Here is a 13,887-nt window from a genome sequence, read left to right as displayed (position 1 = left end):
ATTCAAGACCGTCTGCATCATCCACAAGGCTTTTTGTTGCTTTGAACCACACAATCTACAACTTTCCCTCCCTAAATATGGCCCTGCTAGTGCCCTCCACTCCTCTAACTTCAACTCTCTGCTTGTCAAATGCTTCTCCAAGCACAGAGTGGTGGGCAGGCCTCTCTCTTCGACTGGTGCCTCTCTTTGGAACAGCCTCCCTGCCCCTCTCAGAGTTCAGCCGGGCCTCCTTAAATTCCCGAAACTTCTCAAAACTCTACTTTTCTCTACCTCTTTCCATCTTTCCCTCTCCTGCTAATCACCCCACTGCCGCTGAGACTGGCGGCCTGGGCCTTCATGCATCTCACAGGTACCAGGCCCCTGCTGAGTCGACACCAGCACTCCCCTCCCCCAGCACTGCCCTCATAGGCCCCGTACTAGTCGGCTGTTCACCCCACACTGGGATTCCTCCGCCCTTGCACTAAGCCAGCAGCCTCCTCCCACGGCACCCCTCGGCACTTCCCTCCTGGGCTCTCAGTAGCACTTGCCCATACCTTGCCCATACCTTGCTCACCCCCTCCCTCCCCTACCACCTGTACTTCCCTCACTGCACTTGCACATCCGAATGTCACATGGCCTAGTAGGACCACGATTGTACATTTACTGTCTTTGCCTTTATTATTATTCCCCTTGTTCCCTTACCACTTGCCTTGTGGTGCCTGGAAACACTATTTTGTTGTATAGGCCCCTAACAAATGATCAATAAATAAAAATAAATAAATAAATAAGTACAATGATGAAATTAAACACAAGCTGAAGGCAGCCTGTTCAGCATGTAAAAGAACAAGAAGGTCTTCACTATACAATGATGAACTTAAACACTAGTTAAATGCAGCCTGCTCAATGTGTAAGAAAACAATAAGAATGCATCTGGCTATACAAGGATGAACATCTCTATGGCACGTCCAGAGCCTCTGTGCATCAGAGTGCTATAACACTATAAGTAGCTCCGTTTTGGTGTCATTGACTACCAATGAATTGGCTATCATCCACGACTGAATAGCCATGTAGACTGCATTAATACTTGCGGAATCCTGTGCAAAATCCCCAGATAACTCGAAGACCACCTGGGTATGATCAGCATAGTTGGTGTACCGGACACCCAGGTGGTCAAGCATGCCAAAAAGAGGTTGTATATAGACATTGAATAGAGATGGGGAAATGCAGCACCCTTGAGGTACTCCTGCATTGATGACATCTGGGCCCGATTAGGCCTCCTCCACTGCCACTCTTGATATTTGAGGGCCGAGAAAGGAGGCAATCCAGTCTGCAGTCCTTTGGGAGCAGCCAGCTATGTCCTTTAACCTGTTGACAAGAATAGAATGGTCGGCAAGGTCAAAGGTCCCTTTGAGGTTTAGCAGCATCAGCAAAGCTGGGTGTAACGCACACCTGGTATCCACGGGGACGTCATTCAGCCTATTCTGACCTCTTACGACCTCTAACCCTTCCCTGGAGGCTATGCGACTGGAGACTGGGCCTTGTTTTCTTGGATAGTGTGTTCTCCGTCCTGCCTTCAGCGCAGGGGTGCGTTGAATGATGCAGGTTCGTTGCTGCCTAGTTACTTCACTGGCAAGAGTCCGACAGGTAAGTATAATGAGTCTTTTGAACAGTTCTCTAACTTCGTTCCGTTCCTTCCTTAGATGATGGCCGACGTCCGGGGATGGCGGCGTGCTGCTGAGATGAGTAGCGCTAAAGGTGAGTGAGAGCACGATGCGCGATGCACCCCTTTCGTATTTGCATTCAACTGAGTTCTTTTTCTGTGTTTTTTAGGTGCTGCGACGTTTTCAGCGTGGATGCTGGTTATGAGGAACAAATGCGGTGGGTAAGCGCGGTATGCAGCGCCTCTAGATATTTCCACGCTAATCTGGAGTGTCTTTTCCCTCTTGCAGATGGATGAGAAGTTCCAGAGACAGAGTTCCCCCAGAGCGGCTGGGATTCAGGTAAGCGTTTGAAGCTCGTACAGTATTTAAAAATAAGCGAAGATTTGCAGAATGCTTACTAATGCCTTTTTTCTGTTCTTTTCCCTTTTCCTTAGGAAGCGGCGTGCCGGGATGGGAATGACACCGCCGAAGATGCCCGCAGAACAGAAGGAGCGATGACTGATGGGCAGAAGCGCCGCAAGGTAAGGCTGTTCCTAACGGTGTTCTTGTTCTTCAGAAGAAAGATGCAGGCCTACTGGAGACCGATCCAAACACGGTGAGTTTCACGCTGCAGGTGCAGAAAACGCAAAGCATGTTTCTCAGCCTGGGTGTGGCTTAAATAGTCTCTGGGTATCCCAGGTGCCTCTGGGCTGAACCACACCCAAAAGACTAGACCACACATGCAGTTCTGGGAACCGAAATATGTGGGAGCATCCATCTTGTCCCCATCAATGCACTGCAAGTCCAATCCCCAATGTTATCCTATGTGAGTGAGTGAGTCTGGTGCAACAAGCGCCAAGTCTGACTCCAAGTGGGTCTTTGGAGGGATGGAAAGGCCCTTGTGGGCCATGTAGGTGATCGTGGCCTGGCTCCAGCCTGACATCTTGGAGGGCTGGGGACATGAGGGGCAGGAATCATGACACTGGGTGAACCCCGTCCACTATACCTGCCAGTGTAGTTTTCAGATCTAATAAGACTGTCTCCATCCCGTGTATTGCCCGAAAGCCAGACTGGTACACGACCAGTGGAGAAACTTTGCTGAAAATGTTGGGGGGGACATGACCTCTGAAGAAAAGGTGCCCCATTCAAATGAATGGGGACAAAATAATGTGCCATGAAAGTTGGGGGGGACAAACACCCCCGTCCCCCCCTAAAATTACGCCCATGTACACGACCAAGATGTTATTATGCTCCACAAATTCCTGGAATTGAAGATAAACCACTTTGTCCAGGATTTTGAGGAGAAAAGGGAGATTTGTAATATGCGGATAGTTTTTGGCTAAGGCTGGGTCCAGTGAAGTTGATGTGTATATGTAGTTGTGCAGTGTTAGATACTACATGAATGGTAATGTTAATGGAAATAGAGTTCCTAAAGATTACGGCTCACTGAGTTATACTAAAAAAGAAAAAAACAGATATATGTTTGGATTAGATGTGGATTTGTTTTATACATGTGTAGCCCTCTGCACAATGATGCCTCAAATATCTTTGGGATCATGGTCTACAAGTGCTTGTAATTGAATGAGAACAACACCTTAAATCAATAACATGTTCCCCTTTCTGAGTGGTATAGTGATATACGCCGACCTGGTAGGGGACAGTTTTTCCGGGTAGTCTAGTAAAGAGACAATTTTAAGCTAGAACTATGGAGTATTATGTTAGCTTTATTTTTGTGGCCTCTAACGGGGTTGCGAATATGTTTACCTTCTTGCTCGTGGCTGCGTCACGTCAATGACATCATCATGTACCGTGATTACATCACAATGCTCTATTGTTCTCGAGCAGCTGAGATACACTGCGCACCTCATTTCGGGATGCTAGGTAAGATTCCTTATCCATTTGAGGCTTTGTTGAGCCCTTTGGCAAGGAGTGGTCTAAACTTGGGACTGATAATTATTTGAGGCTCCACTGTTCAGAATGCTCCCGATCCACAGGATGAATTGTTCCTAACAGTGTAAGCTGGGACCTTTCACCATCTACACTGAAGTAAGTGTTGCACAGTGAAAAGGCCATTTAGGAGTTCTAATGAATAGTTCAGGACCAATCCATGACCATAGATTCTGAATATATATCTTTTCAGGACCATACAATTATATTGTGACATAAGGCAACACAGGAAATATCTACATGTCATCACCATTTATCAGTCTTGGGAGGTCGTTATTCTGCCTGCGCTGGACCCCAAGTTAGTTTTAATAAAGCTCATGAAGAGTATGCATTCTTTTGAGTGACATTTTACGGAGGTAGTCCTTGGGTTGGCCATTACATAATGGCTTGGTGCTTTTGTCTGGTAGAAAATCTAGAGATGCAAGTCATCTTCACCTCTTGAGGTAAGATGGGAACATCAGTGAGAGGAGGATATAAACTGTGAGATAGTAGTGAGTCATAAATCTGCAACAATTAACGTTTTTGTTCCCTTCTAGGTGAGGGAGAGGAAGATAAGCTGTTCTTCTTCAAACAGGAAAACAGCTAGTAGCAACACTCATTGTTGCAGGTGGTTCGGCATCATTTCACAAAGCACTACCACTCAGGTATATCATTAAACAGTTATACCGTTAAGCCCTTGGGGGTAAGGGTTCAGATTGTGAGGTCTAATCATAGTGGCCCTGGAAGTGTATTGAAAGTGTGTCTTTATCTCTATAGCGGTCCTCTGGAGAGAATCGCAATCTACTGGTAATCATCCCACTATACACACACTGTTGCCCCTGACCAATGTCCGGCGATCAAGCTAAACAGGACAGAAACTTGGACCAGTTGGCTAGGAAAACATAGCGTGATTTTGGGATTCAGTTGGTCCACGCTTTTGTTAACAAAGTCATAGTGACTTTGTAGATAATTTTTGTTTGTGTTATGTGTAATATTGTTTAACCAAATTATTTTGATATTATATGTATTTATCTATGTTAGGTTTGATCTATTGATGTGTATAGAATGTATATTTAATAATTATGCAATAAACTTGAGATTTTCTTTTTCAGAGATGCATTGGTGACGCTGGGGAAGTCCATTATTTGTTGGAGTCCGACCCAAGGGTTTAAAGAGGATAGAAATAGTGAAACCCACCTTGATCATGCCACAGATTTTATCGCCATTACCATCTGTGCAGTTTCCTATGCTGGTGCTAAGGGTCGTTAATTGAAAAAAAGACACTTACCTTGAGCCGCTCCTTGGTGCCATGCCCTAGTTATTGAAATCCGTTTTCTCTGTTGATGACTGTGACATCATCAACAGGGAAACAGTCTTCGGAGAGTACGGCAGTGCACCACACTGCAAGTTCACATATATATATATATATATATATATATATATATATATATATATATATATATATATATATATATATATATTTAAATAAACACCCTTAGCACCATGCAGGTGCTAAAGGTGTTTAATTGAAAAAAGACACTTACCTTGTGGCGCGCCTCAGCGCCACACCCTACTTCCTGAAATCTATCTGTTGATGACTGTGATGCCATCAACAGGGAAATGGACTTCGGAAGGTACGGCACAGCACAGCAACGCACCCCAAGGTCATATATATACATTATTTTTATTAAACATCCTTAGTATCCGCATAGGAAACGACACAGGTGCTAAGAGGTGAGGAAGGAAGGGTGAGGGGAAGGATACGCTGGGGAAGTGGGAGCTGGCCAGCAGCACTCTGGCTGCTCGTAGTGCAGGGTTATTTAGCAGTGAATATAGCCCATGTTCCAAGCATCCTGATTGACTAGCGCCCCATCCAGCGTCCTAACGAAAAAAAGAAAAACGTACCTTTAGCTTATGGTGCACCACTGCCCAATCCTCCGGAACTCTTTTAGTATAAATAGCGACATAACAAAGTTAACACAAGACCATCAACTTATAATATACAAATATAGAATTTGAATCGAGAATCGCAATTCTTGAACCAATACTCACACATCTTTTATTTTCAGAAAATAGACTTTTATAAAAAGATCTTGATCCCATTTTTTACATTTGACAATTTGCCTTTTTTACATTGTATAGTCTTCGTTAGTCTAGCCTTACGAATTGAGAAATCATGTGAAATAGTGCAGATTTATCTCTGTGCCCACTGACTCTTTCCCAAAACTGACACCAATGACTTCATTTTTTTAACCAATTGGTAAGGGCTTTGCCATTTCCATGGGGGGCCAGGAGGAAGGTCTGAAGAACTCTATTTCAGATACAGACCTATTGGACATTAAGTCAGATCTCTGGTCATACAAGTGATTGTTACATCAACACTCATTTTTTACGGAATGAGCCATGGAAGACAGTGATAGTGAGAGCTTTCTCCTTTATACCCCTCACATACACCCGTCACACAAATCAAACATTAAACAATGCTAAAATCAACTTTTAAAAATTCTGTACAAAGCTGACTTCGAGAACCGTGCCAAAGAGAACACTGAATCGAGAAACGTTAGTTCAGATCATGTGAAAAGCATGTGATGGCCATGGCCAACTAGTGGGTCCAAAAGAAACATATTGTGGGAACTTGTACAGTGGGCATGGCCAATGGCCATGGCTAGTGTCCTGCAAGTGTTTTTAAATATACAGTGGGTACGGCCGAAAGCCATGCTCACTGATAAGGTCCCAAGGCCCTGCTCGGTGGGCCTGAAAGACATTTATAATGGCCACAGCCTAAGGCTGTGACCACCTTATTGGCCAACGTCCATGTCCACTGGCCATAGCCGACAGCCATGGCTAGTTGCCCGGAAGAGTGTTAAAAATACATTGGGCCTGAAAGACATGAATAGGGGCCACGGCCAAAGGCTGTCGACCCCTACTGGGTCCAAAAGAAACATATTGTGGGAACATTTACAGTGGACATGGTCAAAGCCCCTGACCACTAGCTATGGCCAAAGGCCATGGCTAGAGGCCCAGTTGTATTTTAAAATATACAGTGGGAGGGGGCGTGGCCAGCTACAGAGCAATGCAGACGTGAGTCCCCCAGGGCTCCTGCTGCCGTTGCGAATATCATGATAAAAGAGCCTGACATCCTTTGCCGTTACGGGCTATAAACAGCATCACTGGTGGTGTAAACGCTGGAGCACAGACTGTTCTATCGTGTGGGCTGGAAGCGACCCACAAGCATTAACCTGGCCGTCCGAAAATCCTGTGGCGGTGCGTGGAGCAGATAGCCAAGATGGCCACCCGCTACAAAATGCACCCGATGAGATATGTGTAAGCGAACCTGCCGCAAAGCTTACCACAGCGCATCAGCCGTGACACTGCAGGAATCAGCGAGTTTACTGCGCCGTGGTCGATGATCGGTCCGCCTGACAGGAGGTGTTGGCGGGACGAGAAGGACACCCACAATGGCACACTGTGCACTGACTACTGCCCTGTGTAAAGACCATGCTGACCCGCAGGCGAGAGCAGCCTCTGGTGGAACCTGGGCAAGACCGTGGCACAGGCAACTGGTGCGGTGACTGAGACGAGCCTGCAGAGTCTGCCGAGCCCTGAGCTGCGGCCCTACAGATGGCTACTGGATCCTTGAGCGGCCCCAGAGGAGCAGCCCTAAGCGTGATAGAGGCTGCGGAGATGGAGTGCATCTGACAGCGAAGTGCGAGGGGGACAATGGTCCGGCTGACACATAGCAATTGGCCAAAATGTGAGTACACACCACCAAACAAAGCACGCGGGCCCCACTCTGACCAGCAGTTAACATACCGTGCAGGTGTGGTGTGCCCCTGGACTATATCCGGAGCCAGAATCCAGACAGAATACGGGCAACACATGCGGTGAAATAGGCTGGATACCAGTGGGAACATTACCAAGGGGCTGGACACTGCATAAGAAAGCGCACTAAAGAGGGTGCACTGGGGGACCACAACGCAGAGCTACACAAGTACCGCGCCTACATTGTCCTCTGCCCACCAATCCCCATAATATACCATTGAGAGATCGGAGACCAGTGTGGGGGGCAATAGTGTCACACTAAAACCTACACAAATCCAGCGAGGTCCCCTACTGTGCAAAGCGCCAGGCGGTGCACCTCACCTGAAGAGCACTATACCGGGATATCGAGGACCCTTTCAAGAGACACAGCGCTCCAAATGCGAGAAGACTGTGACTCCTAAACGGATACCGATTGTGCTGAATAGCGGTCAAACCAAAGCGGCCCCTAACTAAAGGGAACCAATAGTGGATGGCAGGGAAGTAGACAATAGACCTGCTACGCACTGCACCTTCCTGTACGAGGCGAATTGCCACAATTGTCGACCGGTGCCATACAGGAGAAGGAGAGAGAAAAAAAAAGCCCTCCTGACATCAGTTTACTCCAAAACATCGGCACAAGGGGCATAGTGTGAACGCTGACCTACAAGAAAACTAGTAGAGCCAATACAAGCCTCTGTGTGACCGGAGAAATAACAAAAGTCAACCGCTTCCCTCTTCCATGCACCCTGTGTGGTATACAGACCATAATTGTGGTTGTCACACGATCTGGACTAACAATACCCCCCACATTCCGACTCTGACAAATTGGTGCAAATTATTGCGAGCTGCCCGCTAACCAGTGTAACAGAATATGCCAAACTTGACTGGCCAGCACCTGCGTCTGTAATGGGGAAGGGCAAGGCGAAAAAGTTAACGAATCAAAGCCAAATTGACCAATTTATCACGTCCACATCAAGCTCCCAACTGGAACACGATCAACCAGACGCCATGGCAGGAACGGAAAACACTATATCCTTGAAAGATATGGCAGCAATTGCAGACTCCAGGGCCTCCATGGAACAAAAAATGGATGGCATCAGCATGGATGTTTCACTCCTCCGCCACGACTTACAGAAACTGACATCCCGCACAGGAGAAGCGGAACAGCGAATTTCTGGGACTGAAGATGGACTACGCAATCTAGAACTGAGGCTAGCCGGGTTCACAACACGCCTGAAAACAATGGAGGAGAGAGTAGAGGAAGGTTAGGGAAGATCAAGGCAAAACAAAGTTAGTATCCTGGGCCTGCCAGAAAAAAACTGAAGGCCCCTCCATGGAACTGTTCCTTGAACAATGGCATACTGACATGTTCGAACCCAAAACATTCTCAAAATACTTTTCGATCAAACGTGCGCACCAGATGCCCACTGGAAGACCGATACCTAGAGCGCCCCCGCGCACCATAATAGCAAAGCTGCAAAACTAAAGGGACAGAGACGCACTACTCCAGGCGGCACGTGCCAAGGGCACACTGACCTAATGGGTCCAAAATTGCTTTCTTCCCAGACTACACAAGGGAAGTGCAAAAAGCCAGGCAGTCATTTGACCAACTTAAAAAACAGCTTGAGACCCTTAACGTGAAATAAGGCCTAACATTCTCGGCCCAACTTAAGATTTATCATGCAGGAAAAACGGTGCACTTCACTGATCCTAAGGAGGCGTGGAGCTGGGCTGAGAAACATATTGAAGGTGACTGGAGAGCAGTGAGAAACAACAGAAACAGAAACAGGAACCCTTCAGTGCCGCCAGAGAGAGAGCCGCCGGCCCCGCAGCCACCGGCGCTGGAGCCAATACAACAGGAGGGAATGGACTGAAACCTATGAAGCAAATCAGCCCTCAGCAACCCCGAAAATGCACAATCATACAAATATAAGATGTACACAAACTCATTGAGCACGTATGTGTATAAAATGAAACGGCCAGCTTAGATGCACAGTCCCTCCCCTCCTCCCTCTCTCCCTTTCTCCATTTGATTTTTTCCCTCTGTCCCTTCCTCCTCAACGTTTACATACCACTGGGTCTAGGCCCCTGGTGTGAGTTACTAAAGTTAATGTTCTAGCTGGAGACGCGCTGTTTGCCGTCCTCCGACTACTGTATGGGCGACAGATGCTTCAGGTTGGGGTGAAGCATAGAGTGGGGGGAATGAAAGTAAGGAAAGTTGCTAATGTTTTCAATTTCCAAGCATATGTTGCAAAAACAAAAAGATAGAGAGGAGACGCACCCAAACAGTCCTGGATCCGGTTAGCACTCAACGCACATAGCACAACCATAATTTGGCACGCAACATGGACTCGGGCCACCAGCACCTACCCTACATACTGTATTAGATACCCACATCTAAAACTACCAAATGCCTACAAGTAACACAGTAAACCGGGCCCTAAAAGTGATGACCTGGAATGTGAACGGACTGGGAAGCAACATAAAAAGGATACTGGTGTTACAGTTCCTAAAAAGACACACCCCAGATGTGGTCTTTCTAGCGGAAACCCACCTGGCAGGCATGAACAACAACCTCTTTGGAGGCACCAACTACCGCACAGCAATACAGGCGGGCTCTACAATGGGCTCGAGAGGGGTGATAACACTCATAAACAAGAGACTTCCATTCACCCTAGCAAATGTGATACAAGACACTGGTGGTAGATTCACGTACATTACAGGCACATTATGGGACAAAAAGGTCTCCCTGCTGGCGATCTATTCCCCACCCACGTTGCTAGCCACAATGATACAAGACATATCACCCTTGTTGATTGAGTATACGTCAGAGATCCTAATCCTGGGAGGGGACTTTAACGAGGTTCTAGACATGGTAGAGACCGCAACACACGTACTAAACTGGCAACATTCGCTGAAGCACTAGGACTTCGGGACGTTTGGCGGACCTACACCCAAATGACAGGGAATACTCATTCCACTCTGGGGCACACGCTTCACTGTCTTGGAAGGACTACTTCTTCCTACCGGCACCCATGATACACATGGCTACACAGGCAACCTTCCTACCAAAGGGCATCTCAGACCACTCCCCACTAATCATACTGATTGAAACCTCTAAACCAGCCCCTCCACCACTGTGGCGCCTGAACGGATACTATCTGGGTTTCCCAGAGCTGACTGAACACATGCAAACCGCCAGCAAAACATACTTTGAGTTGAATGTAGACTCGGTGTAGTGTCCTATTACACTCTGGGCGGCCTGCAAGCCAGTACTCCGCGGTGAGGTCATCTCCTGAACCAAAGCGCATAAAAAAGCACACCTGAAAGCAGTAATAGAAGCAGAGGAGGAAGTTAAACAAGCTGAAACAGCCCACCTTACCCAGGACCAGCCAGGCACACACACAGCCTTAATCCTAGACTAAAAGAAATGGCAAAACGTCGCACAAGATAATGCCAGGCAGGCCCATAATGCAATGAGAGCCAGGATCTATGAGACATGGGATAGGTGGGGAAAATGCTAGCTTGGCTGGAGTGACGGGATGAAGGCCATAGCCAGGTGCAAATGATCACCTCAGATAATGCCGACCCGCTTCTAATAGATGCAGAGATAGCAGAAGGGTTTGCGCAATACTATGAAGATCTGTATCACATCCCTAATGACAGCACCTCGCGCTCCATGTTGGATGAGGTCACCCGCCCCTTCTTGACTCCCGCACAAAGCACTAGTTTGGAAGTGGAAATCATGGAAGAAGAAGTGATATCAGCAATGGCACAACTCCAATCTGGTAAAACACTGGGTCCAAACGGTTTCCCGGTGGAAACCTGGAAGAGAATAGGAGGCAACGAGATTGCCCCTCATCTTATAAACATGTATCTTAAAGCCAGAGAACTGGGCAGCCTCCCGGCCGACCTTGGAAAGGCCACTATAATAGTAATACCCAAAGCTGACAAGCCACTGGAAAAGTGCAGTTCATACAGACCAATATCCCTGGTTAACAGCAAGGCAAAAATCCTAACCAAAGTCTTGGCAACGTGACTACAGATAGTTATAACATCCCTGATCCACCCGGATCAATGTGGCTTTATGCCCAGCAGATCCACGAGGATGAATATACGCACACTCCATTTAGCAATCGAGCAGGCCCAGACCATAGATGTCCCATTGGCACTGTTGGCGATAGACTTCGAGAAAGCGTTTGACTCTGTCCACTGGGATGCTCTCTGGGACATCATCAGACGGTTGGGGTTCGGTGTCCAACATTTGAGCTAGGTCAAATTACTGTATGCTTCACCAATAGCTGAAGTCAAGGTAAATGGGTGGGTGTCTAGACCCTTTGCGCTGGGAAAGGGGACGAGACAGGGCTGCCCCCTGTCAGCACTACTCTTCGCACTAGCAATGGAACCACTGGCTATACTGTTGAGGGAGTCACATGCCTGGAAAGTATTCCCAAGCCAGTCAGGCTGGGAAGACAGAGTCTTCTTATATGCGGACGACCTGCTGATATAACTGAGAAACCCAGCATCAGCGTGCTCAGCGGTGACGCAAATATTAGAACAATATGGGGCTTTAGTGGACTAAGGATTAACTGGAAAAAGTCAACACTATTCCCGATCAACGATGCAGGAGGGAGGCTCCCTGAGTCCTGCCCATACAAGATCGCAAGAGACCTCTTTCGATATCTGGGTATCCAAATCACGCGCGACCTTAACAAATACACAGCTGGTAACCTGCACCCCATCATGGAAAGATTTGCAAGAGATGTACAGCACTGGATGTCTCTCCCCCTGACTTTATTAGGACGGGCAGCCCTATTTAGGATGTTGGCGCTCCCCCGCTTCCTATACGTCTTGCAAAATGCCCCAATACACATACCCACAAAGACATTCCAGATAATAGACTGCACAATTAGGAAACCCCTATGGAGTGGTGGGCACCCAAGAATAGCACCCCGAACGCTTCAGAGGTCTTTATGGGAGGGTGGGATCGATCTCCCATGACTACAGACATATTACTGGGCCAGACAGCTGTCGGTGGTCAATGATACATTACATGAGGATGTAACACTACCACAGGTACACGCAACCCTGCCGCTGAAACTATACTTAAACTATACTTAAAACCACACGCGCCACATCATAAAGTTATGTCATAAAGTTATGTCGACGCAGACATCAAACATTTGGGCAGAGATACAGCCCTTTCTTGGATGGGAAAAGAAGGTCACATCGATACAACCTCTATGGGAGAACAGCATCCTCCCCGAAGTAAATAAATTTCCTCAATAGCCAGCCTGGGTGGAGTGCGATGTGCGGAAAATATGCAACATAATAGCAAATGGGACCCCCAAACCCTTTGAGGATCTAATGTTGACATTTAACCTCCCAGCAACCGAAGGATACCACTACACACAACTCAGACATGCCCTACAACAACACCTACCTGCCCTGGCCAACATGCCAGTGTGTACCCCAGTGGAAAGAAATATAGTCGTAGAACTAATTGACACGAAAGTCACCACGATCATGTACGCTGCCATCACCTCCTTTGCCACACCTGAACTACTGAGTCTGAAAACCAAGTGGGAAAGGGATGTTGGTGTTATTATGCCAGAAGACTGGATCAAGGCCCTAATGTGCCCACGTGAGGTGGCCATCTCGGCCAGACTACGCTTGATTGAATTAAAGATACTACGCAGGGTATACTATCCGAGAGTGGCACTGTACCGCTGGGGCAAGATAGCAGAACCCAACTGCCTGCGTTGTTGTAATGCGGAGGGCACGTTCTTCCACGCATGATGGGACTGCCCATGCATACAAATCTACTGACAGCAATGCTGTGAAATATTGTCAAAGGTCCTGGGCCAAACGATCCCTAGGGATCCCAAGATGTTGTTGTTGGGAATGGAGGGGGAGGAGGATTTCTCCCGATATGAAAAATTGTGTCTGTCAACCGCCACTGCAGTAATCAAGAGGAACATTGCAAAACTATGGGGTGTTGCAGAAGTACCGACGGTCGAACAATGGACTGCAGATGTACAATTAGGTGCTATCATCGAGCAGAGAGTATATAGAGCAAGGGGATGCCCCGAAAAAGCTGCCAAAATCTGGCAACGGTGGGAGGAAACAATGTGAGCCCCTGTCCGAAAATGGTGCTAGAAGTCATACAAGTGTGTAAAACAGAACTGCTAAGTTGCATGAGACCGGAGCAACTGTCTCAAACCCAATGTCCCCCTCCTGTAATGCGTTTTGTGGTTTTGTTTCTTTGTTGACCCCGATTGGGTCAGTTGTTGTAATTTTCAATGCAAAAAAACAATAAAATATGTCATTAAAATATACAGTGGGCATGGCCAAAGGCTGTGCTAGTGGGTTCTGTGGCCACCTAGTGGGCACAAAAGAAACATAGTGGGGGAACATGTACAGTGAACACGGCCAAAGGCTGTGTTTGCTGGCCCTGGGAGGAGGCCATGGCTAGTGGCCCATAAATAAACAATGGTAAATAAACGATGGTATAACAAAACCCTTGAAATTCACTGAAAAA

General features: G+C 47.3%; 1 protein-coding gene across 1 annotated transcript in view; it reads right to left on the bottom strand.

Moving 5' to 3' along the window:
* LOC138541074 (calcium-activated chloride channel regulator 1-like) overlaps window positions 1-13,887 on the bottom strand; it is a 275,621-nt gene that overhangs the window by 172,389 nt on the left and 89,345 nt on the right. The gene's annotated exons all lie outside the window — the stretch shown is intronic.

The sequence above is a fragment of the Ambystoma mexicanum genome, chromosome 1q (assembly GCF_040938575.1).
Source record: "Ambystoma mexicanum isolate Mex_15411 chromosome 1q, UKY_AmexF1_1, whole genome shotgun sequence".
NCBI classification, from domain to species: domain Eukaryota; kingdom Metazoa; phylum Chordata; class Amphibia; order Caudata; family Ambystomatidae; genus Ambystoma; species Ambystoma mexicanum.
Note: the sequence above shows the minus strand (reverse complement) of the source record. Positions and strands in the feature narration are given on the sequence as shown.